The following is a 14,690-nucleotide window of genomic DNA, read 5'->3' on the forward strand; positions in this document are numbered from 1 at the left end:
GGCAAATATTCTTATTTTCATTAGTTTTCAACATAAAAGCTTTCCGAAAATCTGTCCGGACTGCGCACGCAAATCGAGGAGGGTAGAAATGAGATTTTAAGGCTTAAGAGCGCAGATTCGAGTTCTAAAACATAAGATGACCTTTTGGGTCATTACATTCTCTACTTCTAAAATAACCGTTCGTCCTCGAACGGACATAGAAAAGTACCTGGGCTGGTGAAAATGTGGGGTTATCTACTCCGCATATCGGACTCGAACTCCCAAGTAGCTGCCTCAATAGGCTGACCTCTCCATTGCACTCGAACTGAAGGGTAACTTTTTGATCTCAACTGGCAAACTTGCCAGGCTAGAATTGCCACCGGCTCCTCCTCGTAAGTCAAATCCTTGTCCAACTGGACAGATCTGAAATCTAACATGTGGGACGGGTCACCATGATATTTCCGGAACATAGACACATGGAATACTGGATGAACTGAGGATAACCCTGGAGGCAACGCAAGTCTATAAGCTACCTCCCCCACTTTCTCGAGGATCTCAAATGGCCTGATATACTTAGGGTTCAACTTGCCCTTCTTCCCAAATCTCATAACACCCTTCATTGGCGATACCCGAAGCAATATTCTTTCTCCAACCATGAATACAATATCACGAACTTTACGGTCGGCATAACTCTTTTGCCTAGACTGAGCTGTGCGAAGTCGATCCTGAATAATCTTGACCTTATCCAATGCATCTTGTACCAAATAGGTACCCAATAACCGAGCCTCTCCCGGTTCAAACCAGCCAACTGGCGAATGGCATCGCCTTCCGTATAACGCCTCATATGGAGCCATCTGAATGCTCGACTGGTAGCTATCATTGTAGGCAAACTCCGCTAACAGTAATAACTGATCCCAAGAACCTTCAAAGTCAATAACACAGGCGCAAAGCATATACTCTAAGATCTGAATAGTACCCTCGAACTGCCCGTCCGTCTGAGGATGGAATGATGTGCTCAACTCAACCCGCGTACCCAACTCACGTTGTACTGCCCTTCAAAAGTGTGAGGTAAATTGCGTACCTCGATCTGAAATAATAGACACGGACACCCTGTGAAGGCGGACAATCTCACTAATGTAAATTTCAGCTAACCTTTCTGAAGAATATGTAGCTACCACTGGAATGAAATGTGCTGACTTGGTCAACCTATCCACAATGACCCCAAACTGTATCAAATTTTCTCTGAGTCCGTGGGAGTCCAACAACAAAATCCATAGTGATACGCTCTCATTTCCATTCAGGAATTTCTAACTTCTGAAGCAACCTACCAAGTCTCTGATGCTCGTACTTAACTTGCTGACAATTCAGACACCTAACTACATATGCAACTATATCCTTTTTCATTCTCCTCCACCAATAATGTTGCCGCAAATCTTGATACATTTTGGCGATACCTGGATGAATAGAATACCTGGAAATGTGTGACTCTTCAATAATTAATTCACGAAGCCCATCCACATTAGGCACACAAATACGACCATGCATTCGCAGAACTCTATCTTCCCCTACAGCAACCTGTTTGGCATCACCGTGCTACACCGTGTCCTTAAGGACAAGTAAACGAGGATCATCATACTGCCTCTCTCTGATGCGCTCATATAAAGAAGACTGAGCGACTGTGCAAGCTAGAACTCGACTGGGTTCTGAAACATCTAACCTCATGAATTGGTTAGCCAAAGTATCAACATATGCAGCTAGTGGCCTCTCACCAACCGGAATATATGCAAGACTGCCCATACTCACAGCATTACTACTCAAAGCATCGGCCACCATATTGGCCTTTCTGGGAGATACAAAATGGTGATATCATAGTCGTTCAATAACTCCAACCATCTTCTCTGCCTCAAATTAAGATCCTTTTGTCTTAACAGATACTGTAGGCTATGATGATCAGTAAATACCTCACACGAGACACCGTAGAGGTAATGCCTCCAAATCTTCAGCGCATGAACAATGGCTGCCAATTCTAAGTCATGAACAAGATAATTCTTCTCGTGAACTTTCAATTGCCGCGATGCATATGCAATTACCTTGCCATCTTGCATTAATACCGCACCAAGCCCAATGTGAGATGGATCACAATACACCGTATAAGATCCTGAACATGTGGGTAATACCAACACTGGCATCGTAGTCAAAGCAGTCTTGAGCTTCTGAAAGCTCAACTCACACTCGTTTGACCATCTAAATGGGGCACCCTTCTAGGTCAATCTGGTCTTAATAGTTGTTCATAATCAATTACAGAATCATTAATTAACTTCATGTTAACAAAAATCACGTTTCAAACCTTCACGATACTAATAACGAGATGCGAGGCATGAAGACCTCATAATTATTTATCCGAATTAACTAGTCATATCTAACGCCACCTGGGCGGGCACCTATCTCATAGGTTACAACTCAATATTACAACACGAATTTGGCAAGTATGCACGGAGAATTTTATACAAATATTTTTAAATAAGCCTAGCAGGCATGACTCCCTATTAGTACTATCATACAAATTTAATTTCACAAGGGAGAATTTAAACACAAGAATTTTTATCACAAGGATCTCGTCCTTATATAACTTCCACCACAGCTCATAGCCCAGTTTAAATATATCAATTTATTTTAAAATGTGAGGACCTCAGCCTCAGTTCTGAATCACAAGTAATATGCACATCTTGCCAATCGAAACTTTCTATTTTCTCCTTTTAAATAACTTTCGTTAAACAAAATCACAACACATAATGAACTTCACACCGGTAGGGCATATAATTCATAATTTGTAATTAATTATCCAAAAATACATCAAAATATACCGAAATAAGTATCAGAAAGGCACTATTAGCCTCACAGATCTTATTAGAGTCCATCATGGAATGATAGGTGTAGTTATCTCCATAAAACCTCCCCACAGAAGTAGACACATAAGTAGATTATAGAATTACGAAGCTCACTTATAAGTGGAGCACAATAGGAGGACTCGTCTTGATACTCAGAACCGAATCAAGTTAAGGAAATTATTCCTTTATTTTAAATCGAGGTCGTACCTATAACAACACCATCTGATGTAACGACCTCCACCATACCACAAAATATTTATAACAACGGTTGGGTCTCTACCTCTAAGATGCTTTCTACCCGCATGTTCTCCACCCCTAACTGATCGTGTGGGTGGTGTGGTAACTGCAATGGGTCACGCAGCCTGAGTTCTTTGATGAAATATCTCTCTCCCAAGTTTGGAACAATTTTCTCATGATGTGCCTGGTATCACCGTATTCATAACAACCCATTTGCGGGTTTGGTTGCTCATATTGAGTCTGTGCGAGATAACTGGAATAACCATTTGTAGGAACTCATGTCAGTGGCGCATTAAAATAACTTACTGTAGCACCTCGGGTAATCCGATGTGCGGACTGGGTTGGCCGACTACCCGAGCCCCCGCTATAATGATTTATACTCGCAGAGTAGAATCCACTGAATCCCCCAGAACCTCGAGACGTCTTGGTCTCCTTAGTTTCCTTTTTCCTCACCCCGAACACGTTCTAATATCTTGGCAATTTCTACTACTAACGGAAATAAAGTATTAGCTTGTAGCTCCCGAGTCGTACCAAAATTTACAATTATAATTGGGTCATTCAATGAGTCTGTGGACTCGCTCTCTGACTGTAGGAAACAAAGTAGGAATATAACGGGCTAACTTATTGAATCTGATGGTATATTATGATACCGTCTTGGTGACCTGACGCTACCGTTCAAACACTATGCGCCACGCATTACGGAAAGTCTGGGAACAAACTCTTTCAAAAGCATTTATGAGAACTGAGCCAGGTGGGCGGTGTTGCATTGGCTGGTCTACCCTCTTTATAGGCTTGCCACGGATACCTGTGGAGAATTATCTCTCCCAAGGCCAATTTCTTCTTTTGTTATGCTGACTCAACACTGTTCAGCTGATCCATTTCCTAACATACTCTTCGTTTCTTCTCAGAGGTAACCCTTACCCCTATTTATATACAACGATCACAAAAGTATAGCTCCATACAGAAAAATCTTGGCACAAACCACATAGTCTAGAATCTCGTCAACCACTGTACTTCCTCCGAAGCATCCTAAAATCCACAACCATGACGTCCACGCTGAGTAGATCTTCTGTAAATTTAAAGTTGTTTCTCTAACTCCTTTGGTACTGAAGTATAAGATTATTAAGTAGGCGGACATACCGCAAGTACCAACCTTATCCTCTACAAAATCTCAGGCCTTAAACATGTGTAAATTTTTTGGGAACCTTTCAGTACCACATATATATTTTTCTGGACAAAATCGATAAGTCCGATGGTCCACAATATTAACCTTCACATCTTGTATTTATCAACCAGATGCCAAGGTCCGTTGCATCCCCCATGTGATTCACTGGGCGATCTCTTAATACGTCCGCATCTTCAGTCGGAATCACACGTTGAGGCAATGTTTGAGCATCTCTGGCTCCCTCGTAGTTCATCTGCGGCATCACTAACCGTCGATGCACAACTGATACCAAGTGCGCAATGTCATACACGAGTGGATACAAAGGAATACGAGATATAGGTTTCAAGCAAAAATCAATGCCGCAGATAAGGAATGAAAAAAGTGATATTGTTCCTAAACTACATAGCCTCTGAGAGATAAGTAATGACGTCTCCGTACCGATCCTTCAGACTCTACTAAGTTTGCTCGTGACTCGTGAGACCTATGTAACCTAGTGCTATGATACCAACTGTCACGACCCAAAATTTCCCACCGACGGGACCGTGATGACGCCTAACATTTCACTTGCTAGACAAGCCAACGTTAGAAAATCGTTAAACCAATTCCTTATTTCAATTCAGTAAATAACAATAATTAACTAAGATGAAATATAAGAGGTGCGGAATTTTATAAAACTGTATTAATTACTACCACCCGGATCTGGAGTCACAATTCACGAGCATTCTAGAATTTACTACAAGTAATAGTCTGGAAGAAATACAACTGTCTGAATGAAAAAAAAATAACAGTGACATAAAAAGTAGATGTGGACTTCAAGGTTTGTGAACGCCGACAGATCTACCTTGAGTCTCCGGACAGCGGACCAATAGCAAAATCTCGATCAACCTGAGTCGGTATCAAAATCTGCACAGAAAGTGCAGAGTGCACCATCAGTACAACCGATACTATATACTGGTAAGTGTCGAGCCTAACCTCGGCGAAGTAGTGGCGAGGCTAGGACAAGACACCCACATATAACCTAAACAGTATAATCATGATAGTTGCAACAATAATAAATAAAGAAATAACGCAAAAATAATAGGAAGGGGATATACAGTGGGGGGAATACAATATAAAGAGTGAGAATAATGAAAAGACAGAATTAAATCGAAAATCCTTAAACAAATTGAGCAAATAAAAAAAGCAAGGAAAACTGCACAGCATCACCCTTCGTGCTTTTATTCTCAACCTCACCAAATAAATAAATAGAATGGCACGCTATCACCCTTCGTGCTTTTACTCTCAACATCACCAAATAAATAATAGAACGGCACGACATCACCCTTCGTGCTTTACACTCTTCCTCACAATATAAATAATGCATGCACGACATCAATAACAACGGATATACATGAGTATCACAAAGAAACCGGTATTTTACCCATAATCAATAGCATAATGTAACCTCAACCTTGAATAAATATTCGAAAGTTATCAAATCTTAGTGAAACCAGATATAAGTCACCCAACATTTCAAATAACCCGCTAAGCATGGATAGTAGAATTTGAGGCTACTAAATAGACAAGAATAGAACTTCGCTCGCATGCTATGACTCGACAACGACGCATATATGCTCGTCACCTCACCTATACATCGTATTTAACAACTAAACACGAAGCAAATAAACACATAATACATATTCCCTCAAGCCAAATTTAGACACGATACTTACCTCGCTCCGAATGCCACTTAATTCTCAATCACAACTTTTTCTTTGGAATTCACCTCCAAATCACTCGTATCTATTCAAAAATGACTCAATAATATCAAACATTGCTAAAGGAATTAAGTTTAATGAATAATTACAGATTTCCCAAATTTTTCCTCCCAAAAGTCGAAAATCGACCCCGGACCCGCTTGGTCAAAACCCGAGGTTCGAACCAAAATCCATTTATCTATTCACCCCCGAGCCCGAATATGTAATTAGTTTTGGAATCCGACCTCAAATCGAGGTCTAAATCCCCAAATTTCCTGAAATCCCTAGTTTATACCCTAACCCCTAATTCTACCATGAAAACTCTAGATTTTAGGTTGATAATTCAAAAACAATGTAATGGGTAATTGAAAGAAAATGATTTAAAATCACTTACCAACACTTTGGGGAAGAAATGGCTCTTGAAAAATCGCCTCTCACAGTTAGGTTTTTGAGAAAAATGACTTTTTAGCTAAAATCCCGTTTTTGGATTCTGTTAAGTGCTGGGCGACAGTGATCATCGCGTTCGCGAGAGCACTGTCGCATTTGCGAAGGGTACTGGCTGCCAAGCCTTCGCGTTCGCGAGACCCAGCTCACGTTCGTGATGGTTACTCCCCCTGGCCTTCGTGTTCGCGAGGCATTGCTCGCGTTCGTGATGAAGGAATGGCTAACTCCCTCTCCCCAATGCCTAACACTACGCGTTCGCGAAGGGTAACGCCCCCATCGCTTCGCGTTCGCGACCAAGCCTTCGCGTTTACGAAGAAGAAATCTTCAGCTGCCCAGTTTACTCTTCGCGTTCGCGAGAGTACTTTCACGAATGCGAAGAAGGACATGCCAGAACACCTGATGCAGCAAAATACCAGATTTTCAAAGTCCAAAACATCCTGTGGCCTATCCGAAACGCACCCGAGCCCTCGGGTGTGATGACCCAAAATGTCATCTTTAAATTTAATAAGTAATTCTGTGTTTTATGACCTCGAAAAGCATCATTTATCATTCCTCGACTTGCGTGCATATTTTGTAAAAATTTTCGAAAAGTTTTCATCTGAAAAATAAATTAAAATGTGAAATAGAGCTTTAAAATTCAAGTGAGTTGACTCTGGTCAACAATTTTAGCAAACAGACCTGGATTAGTATTTTGACAGTTCCGATAGATCCGTATTGTGATTTGGGACTTGGGCGTATGTCCGAAATTTAATTTGGAGGTCCCTAGCTCAAGTTATGACCATTTAACGGATCTAGTAATTTAAATGTTAAATATTCCAAGTTTGACCGTGGGGTTGACTTTTTGATATCGGAGCCGGAATCCGATTATGGAAATTTGAAAAGCTCCGTTATGTCATTTATAACTTGTGTGCCAAATTCGAAGTCATTCCGGATTTATTTAATATGTTTTGGCACGAGATTTGTAAATTTAATGGTTTAAAACTCAAAGTTTTGAATCGGGGTGTGAATTGTAATTTCAGCGTTGTTTGATGTAATACGAGACCCCGAGTAAGTCCGTATTATGTTATTGGACTTGTTGGTATATTCGTACGGGGTCCAGAGTATCCCGAGAGTGAAACGAATTGAAATCGGATCAAGAATTGGACTTAAGCAAAATCTGTATTTTTGCCTTCTGTTATAATCGCACCTGCGAATTTTTGACCGCAGGTGCGAGCTCGCAGAAGCGAGCATTCGTTCGCAGATGCGGACATACACTGGCAGCCCTTTTCCGCAGATGCAAGATTTTTCTCGCAGAAGCGAGCTCGCATGTGCGAGCCCAAGTACCGCAGGTGCGAAAATACCTAGGCAGTGTATATATCAAAGAGTCTAACATTTTTACTCATTTTGGTCATTTTGAGCTCGGTTAATGCGAATATTTGGGCGATTTTCACGAAAAATATTGGGGTAAGTGTTCCTTATCCTATATTGATTATATTTCATGATTTCATACTCATTTATATAATGAATCCGTGAATTTATAGAAGAAAAATCAGATTTTTCTAAAATCTTCCAAAAACGAGAAATTTAGATTTGAAGGTCTATTTGATATCGGAATTGGACAAATTTGGTATGGTTGAACTCGTATCGGAACGGGTGTTCGGATTTCGCGAGTTTTCCGGAATTTGAGACGTGGGTCCCACTGCCGAATATTTTAATGAATTTCGAATTTTTATCCGGAAAATTTATAAATTCATATGGAATTAATTCCTATGATTAGTATTGAATATATTGAATTGTTTGTGAATAGATTTGAAGCTTTCGGAGGCAAATTTAAAAGGCAAAGCTGTGGTTCAATAATTAATTTGGAATTTACAAAGTGAGGTAAGTGTCGGGGTTAACCTTGACTTGAGTGAATAGAACCCTTAAATTATTTGTTATGTGAATTGCATGTGAACGATGTATAGGCGAGGTGACGAGTGTCTATACATCGTCAAATTAATTGTTTGCCTGCCTACTTGAAAAAAATCATAAATTGTTTTTAATCATAAATTAATTATTATAATAATTATTTCTATCTTATTCTTTGTCAAATATTAATTCTTAAATTCCTGCATTAATTGTTACATGTTATTTGAATTATGTGTTTTAATTGTTATTTTACATTTAACATATTAAATATTAAACTGCCTATTTTGTCCCTGATCTCTTAAATAATTTGCTATTTGTCATTGTTTGTTTCATGATTAAATTATAATTATTGTATGCTTGTTGTCTTATGATTTTATATTAATTGTTGCATTTATTGGGGAAATATTTTCTATAAGCATTGATTGAAATGGAAATATTGGAGGATCGGGTTGCACGCCGCAACAAACTTATTAAAAAGTTAATATTGGAGGATCGGGTTGCACGCCGCAATAGACTTATTAAAAAGTTAATATTGGAGGATCGGGTTGTACACCGCAACAGACTTATGAAAAGTGAATATTGGAGGATCGGGTTGCACGTCGCAACAGATCGGGTTGCATGCCGCAACAGACTTATTAAAAAGTCTATATATATACTTGATTGAAATAAATATATAACAGACTTGATTAAAATGAATATATTGGAGGAGCGGGTTGCACGCCGCAACAGAACCGAATGTGAATAGGTTGTGAGAGCGGGTTGCACGCTGCAACAGAATTGAATGTGAATATATGGTAAGAGCGGGTTGCACACTGCAACGGAATTGATGGAAATGATAATTGATTATGACTGTTGCGTTGGCTTCAATTATAATAAATGAGTTACCTGATTTATTTCTATTATTTGTGGTTGTTATTAATACTGCGTACATGTTAATGTAAGTGAACCGCCTTAGCCTCGTAACTACTTCGTCGAGGTTAGGCTCAGCACTTACCAGTACATGGGGTCGGTTGTACTGATACTACACTCTCCACTTCTTGTGCAGATTTTGGAGTTGGTCCCAACGGCGTACCGTAGACTTGTTCGGATTTCAGCTATTCAGAGGAGACTTGAGGTATAACTGAATGGCGTCCGCAGTTTTGAAGTCACCGTCTATTGTACTTTAGCTGTGTGTTTATTTTCAGACCGCTTTATTTTATTCAGACCTTTATTTGTATTTATTCTAGAAGCTCGTACACGTGTGACACCAATTCTGGGATGGTATTTAGACACCGTTATTTTGATGAATTATTTTACTATATTTCAAACTTTACTTCCGCATTTGTTTCCTTGTTAGTAATAAATTTAAAATTGTTTTAAAAATGGTTAATATTATTCTAACGTTGGCTTGCCTAGCAAGTGAAATGTTAGACGTTATCAGAAGGTGGGAATTTTGGGTCGTGATATCTGGGCTCCAAACCAAACATGCACACAAGTCTAAAAATATCATACGAACTTGCTCGCGTGATCAAATCGCCAAAATAACACATAGAACTACGAATTTAGTGCCAAATCAAATGAAATTCTCAAGAACACTTTAAAATTTCTATTCTCTCAACTGGACGTCCGAATCATGTCAAATCAACTCCATTTCTCACCAAATTTCACAGGCAGGTCTTAAATATCATAACGAACCTGTACCGGGTTCCAGAACTAAAATACGGACCCGATACTAACAATGCCAAATATCAATCAATTCTTAAAAACAAATAATTTCCAAACTTTTAATTTTCATCAAAAATTCATAACTCAAGCTAGGGACCACCGAATTTGATTTCGGGCATACGCCCAGGTCCCATAATTTGATACAGACCTACAAGGACCATCAAAGTACGGATCCAGACCAGTTTATCAAAAATGTTGACTGAAGTCAACTAAAATCAACTTTTAAAGCAAAAATTCTTATTTTCATTAGTTTTCAAAATAAAAGCTTTTCGAAAACCTGCCGGACTGCGCACATAAATCGAGGAGGCTAAAATGAGATTTTTAAGGTTTAAGAGTGCAGTTCGAGTTCTAAAATATAAGATGACCTTTTGGGTCATCACACTTTCACATTTGTCCCTTTTGCAAGTACCGCGCCCTTGGTAATCCCGACTATGGTCCCCTACAAAGCTTCCTTCTAACAATATCGTGTGTTCTTTCTAACAATCACTTAGTCATAACCTTGCTCTAATACCACGTTGTCACTTCCTTAGTCGTTAACTAAGTACACGTGTGACACTTGACAATTTGCTCACGATATTGCACAACTTGCTCACGTTCTTGCAATGCCAAGTCAACCTTACACTACTCAAGATCACTGAGAGAATGGTAGAAATGACATAAGAGAATTGTTAAATAATGCTTTGTATTAGAGAGAACTTGAATTGTTTGTTTGATGAGTTACAAATGAATAACCCTCTTTATATACTAGTTCCATAGGGGCTAGTGAGTAAATAATAATTATACACAAGACCCTTATTATTTACAAGTAAGTCCCTTCTCTAGAATATTCTAAGGACTTTCCTAGCAATTCCATAGGGTTTTAAGATATTCCATGAGAAATCTCCATATTTCTCTAGAACCTTCCCACATGTGCTAGTCTATTTCATATGTAAGCTTCCACATGGCATTAATATATGACAAATGACACATACATGACATTACGATGTGGCGGGTCATGACACTATTATCTTTAGCATCCTTTTTACAATTGCAAAGATTTCAAATGCCTCAACACAAAAGCAAACGTAGTAATAAGTCATTTTTTGTAGGTCCGAACAAGACTTGTCCCCGATGAAAGTTCTGCTTGATATTGGCCGATCTGAACTCGAGAATAAGACCCTCGATCTGATGATATTGGCCGATCTACTTGGATCGATTAACACACGCTTAACTCGAGATTTATTTATAAGTACTGATATTACCAGTGCATCATTATGTGGTTGCATGATTCCTTCAGCATCCTCGAAGTTGAAAGATACGGTTCCCTCCAGTACATAATCTCGAGTTCGTTTTTCCCTTGTAATGGACACCTTTGTGCGCTTTAGCATTAGCCCTTGGGGGATGTCAACTCTACCAATAATCATGTTAATGATGCATTGAGGTTCCTCCTGTCCAGTTTGCTTCTTGAAGACCCTATTCCTGAAGTGAATTTTGGCTCGATCACTAAGAAATTCTCGGAGGTGTCCATTATTGAATAACCGGGCTACTTCTTCTCTTAATTATCGGCAGTCTTCGGTTCTGTGGCCGTGAGTGAAATGATACTTACACATTAGGTTGGGGTCCCTTTGGGCAGGATCAGATTGCAGTGGTCAATGCCATTTGGTTTCTTTGATGCGTTCGATAGCAGATACGATGCTAGCAACATCGACACTGAAGTTATATTCCGATAGTTTCGGTGCCTCCCGGGCCCCGAGTGGCCTGTTGAAACAATTCTTACTAATGACTCCCCGACTATTGTGGCCTCGATCATTCCTTCTTTCACTTCTCGCAGGGTTGCGTCCGGACCCATTGCCTATTCGATCTCCATTGTATTATTGATACCGATATTTATTTGATCTTGGTTCATAATCGATGACTCTTTTGGATCTGTCACTAGTTATGACGGGATAAACGGATCTGGAAGGGGCCCTGAGCTGATCGTCTTCGACCCTAATTTTTGATTGGTACATGATGTCGGTTCCAAGTTAACGCCGGGTATTCTATCAAATTTTGTTTCAACTTCTACGAAGCCAATGAGCTTTGGGGGTTGAGTCCTTGGATGAATGCCTTAACGGCCCAATCGTCCGCAACCGGAGGCAGATCCATCCGTTCTATTTGAAACCTCTACATGAATTCCCTGAGCATCTCGTTATCTCTTTGCTTTACTTTGAAAAGGTCTGACTTCCTGGTCTCGACCTTGATGGCCATGGCGTGCGCTTTTACAAAGGCATCTGCAAGCGTAACAAATAATTCAATAGAATTAGGGGGTAAGTTGTGATACCATATCATAGCTCCTTTTGACAAGGTCTCTTCGAATGTTTTCAGCAGAACATATTTAATTTCGTCATCTTCCAAGTTCTTCCCCTTGATGGCGCACGTGTAGGAGGTCACATGTTCATTTGGATCAGTTTTTCCATTATACTTCAAAATTTTGGGCATACGAAACTTCTTTGGGATCGGCTTCGGAAATGCGCTCGGAGGGAAAGGCTTTTGCAAAAAGTTCTTTGAATCTAGGCCCTTCAATATCGGTGGTGCTCCTGGGATTTGATCGATCCTGGAGTTATTGGTCTCCATGTTTTTGTCGTTGGCTTCGATTTTCTTTTCTCCCGATTCCATCCATTTTGTCAGTTCCTCAAGCATCTTTATTATCTCGCGGTTGGTCCCAGATTCAGCTTCACCCGGCCTTTCTATGCCCGGTTCATTTCTGCGGGCGTTTTCCCAGGATGATTTAGGCTTAACTCTGCTAGGGGCATATCTTTGGTTTTGTAACTGGGCTATTGCTGCTTGTTGAGCTTGTAACATTTCGAAGATAACTCGCAAGTTGATCCCATCACCTTCGCCGTCATGTGTACTCCAGGCTATCGATCGGTCTTCCCCGCGAATGTTGTTTTCGAGATCAATAGGAAAGTTTACTTCGATAGCCACGTGTGAGTTAGCATCGATCGGATTCGCGACTGGGATTCCGTTGGGGTCAACATGGGGCACCTCGTTGTTGGGCACCACGTTCTTGTTCTCGCTGTGGTTGCCAGACTCAGCATCAATGTTCAAATGGGCAGATTGGGAGTTGGACATTTTTAATTTGACCTGAAATTAGAAGCTCAAAGAACAAGTGCAAAATATAATACGTTATGGAAATTTGTATCAAATTGCTACTATTATCCTTGGCCCCATAGTGAGCGCCAAACTGTTTACCCTAAAAACGGATAACAATTGAATTTATAAGTGATTTTAAGGATATGCGGATTAATTCGATACAAATGATAAATTGTGTTAGATAAACAAATAAATGACGTAATAAATTTTCAAACCAATTAAGGGGAGTGACTCCGGACTCAGTAAGAACTTAATGAAATGCCTGCCTTCGATCCCGGGTTCACACTAATAAAGAACTGATGAACAAAAATAAGAACTTTGAATAGTAGAGAAAATAAGAGTATATTGTCTTGATATGCGTGTTACAATGCCTCTATGAATAATAAGCTTTCCCCTTTATATAGTAGGGTTTTTTACCCTAAGTACAATTCTAAAAAAGATAAAGATCTTCTGTTTCGACGATCGCTGATTTTCTGCTGATACGAGCGGAGATTCACACCGTGATATCCGGTTAGGCACGGATATCACATTCCTTTGTTAGTTGTGTGCAAATGCTTGGTAATGCTTTCCGAAGTCGCAATCGTTAAATCGGACCTCGAGGATATGGCCCTGATATCTCCGAGGGTAGGTGTTTTCCCGAGCCCTGATATGAGGGGTTCTTCGTTCTGACTCCAATTCATTATGGTCACGTTCATGCTCCGCTTGACTCACCGGGAAGTCGAGTTATGCAGCGGGCTCGGTTTTACCCGTATACAACTATGTAGTTGCTGTGCATTGTCAATCACGTACAATCTTTTGAAATGTGGAATTGTTATATTTGATTAGAATAGTGCATAAATAGAGATGAGATCTACTTGGAGAAGATTTTTTCGAGTGCTTGCAATTCTTTTCCCGTCAAGTCTACCAGTTTCTCCATTTTTGGCAAAAATCTTTGTGGGAGGAGGAGAGGCGTGGGCCTACGTTGGGCTTTGGCCCAATACCCAATAGTATTGTCTTGGACCTTGAGCTTTGCAAATTGGACCTTTGAATTTGAATAGGAACCGTTACATAAATAGCCTGTTGGATTTACTGTTTATTTTTTTAAGCCGGTACACATAGATTATATACTGATTATACACAGTTATATACATAATATATATAAATTATACATATCTTATACATCTACCGACTATTTTTTATGAATTTTATGAAGTAACTGACACGAGCAAGAGCGAAAATAGTACTTAATAGACAAAAAGTGAATATGTCCATCTCATTGTGTAAAATATATTTCTTAGGTATATATTTTCATGTTTTTATCAATGTAAGCCAATAAAACATTGTAAAATAATCGCATAAATGAAAACATTAAACAACATTGCACACTATAATTTTTCTTCGAAACTGTACCTTAGAGCAAAATATAATTGCATTCAAGAAGTATTAACATAAGGTATCCGTCCACCTAGCCACTTTTCAGCTTTTGTATTTCATTATCATGAAGTTTCAAAATTTCATAAGTCAAACTTAATATCCTAAAGTTTTAACCGTAAAATTTGA

This window comes from Nicotiana tabacum, chromosome 9 (assembly GCF_000715075.1).
Source record: "Nicotiana tabacum cultivar K326 chromosome 9, ASM71507v2, whole genome shotgun sequence".
NCBI classification, from domain to species: Eukaryota; Viridiplantae; Streptophyta; class Magnoliopsida; order Solanales; family Solanaceae; genus Nicotiana; species Nicotiana tabacum.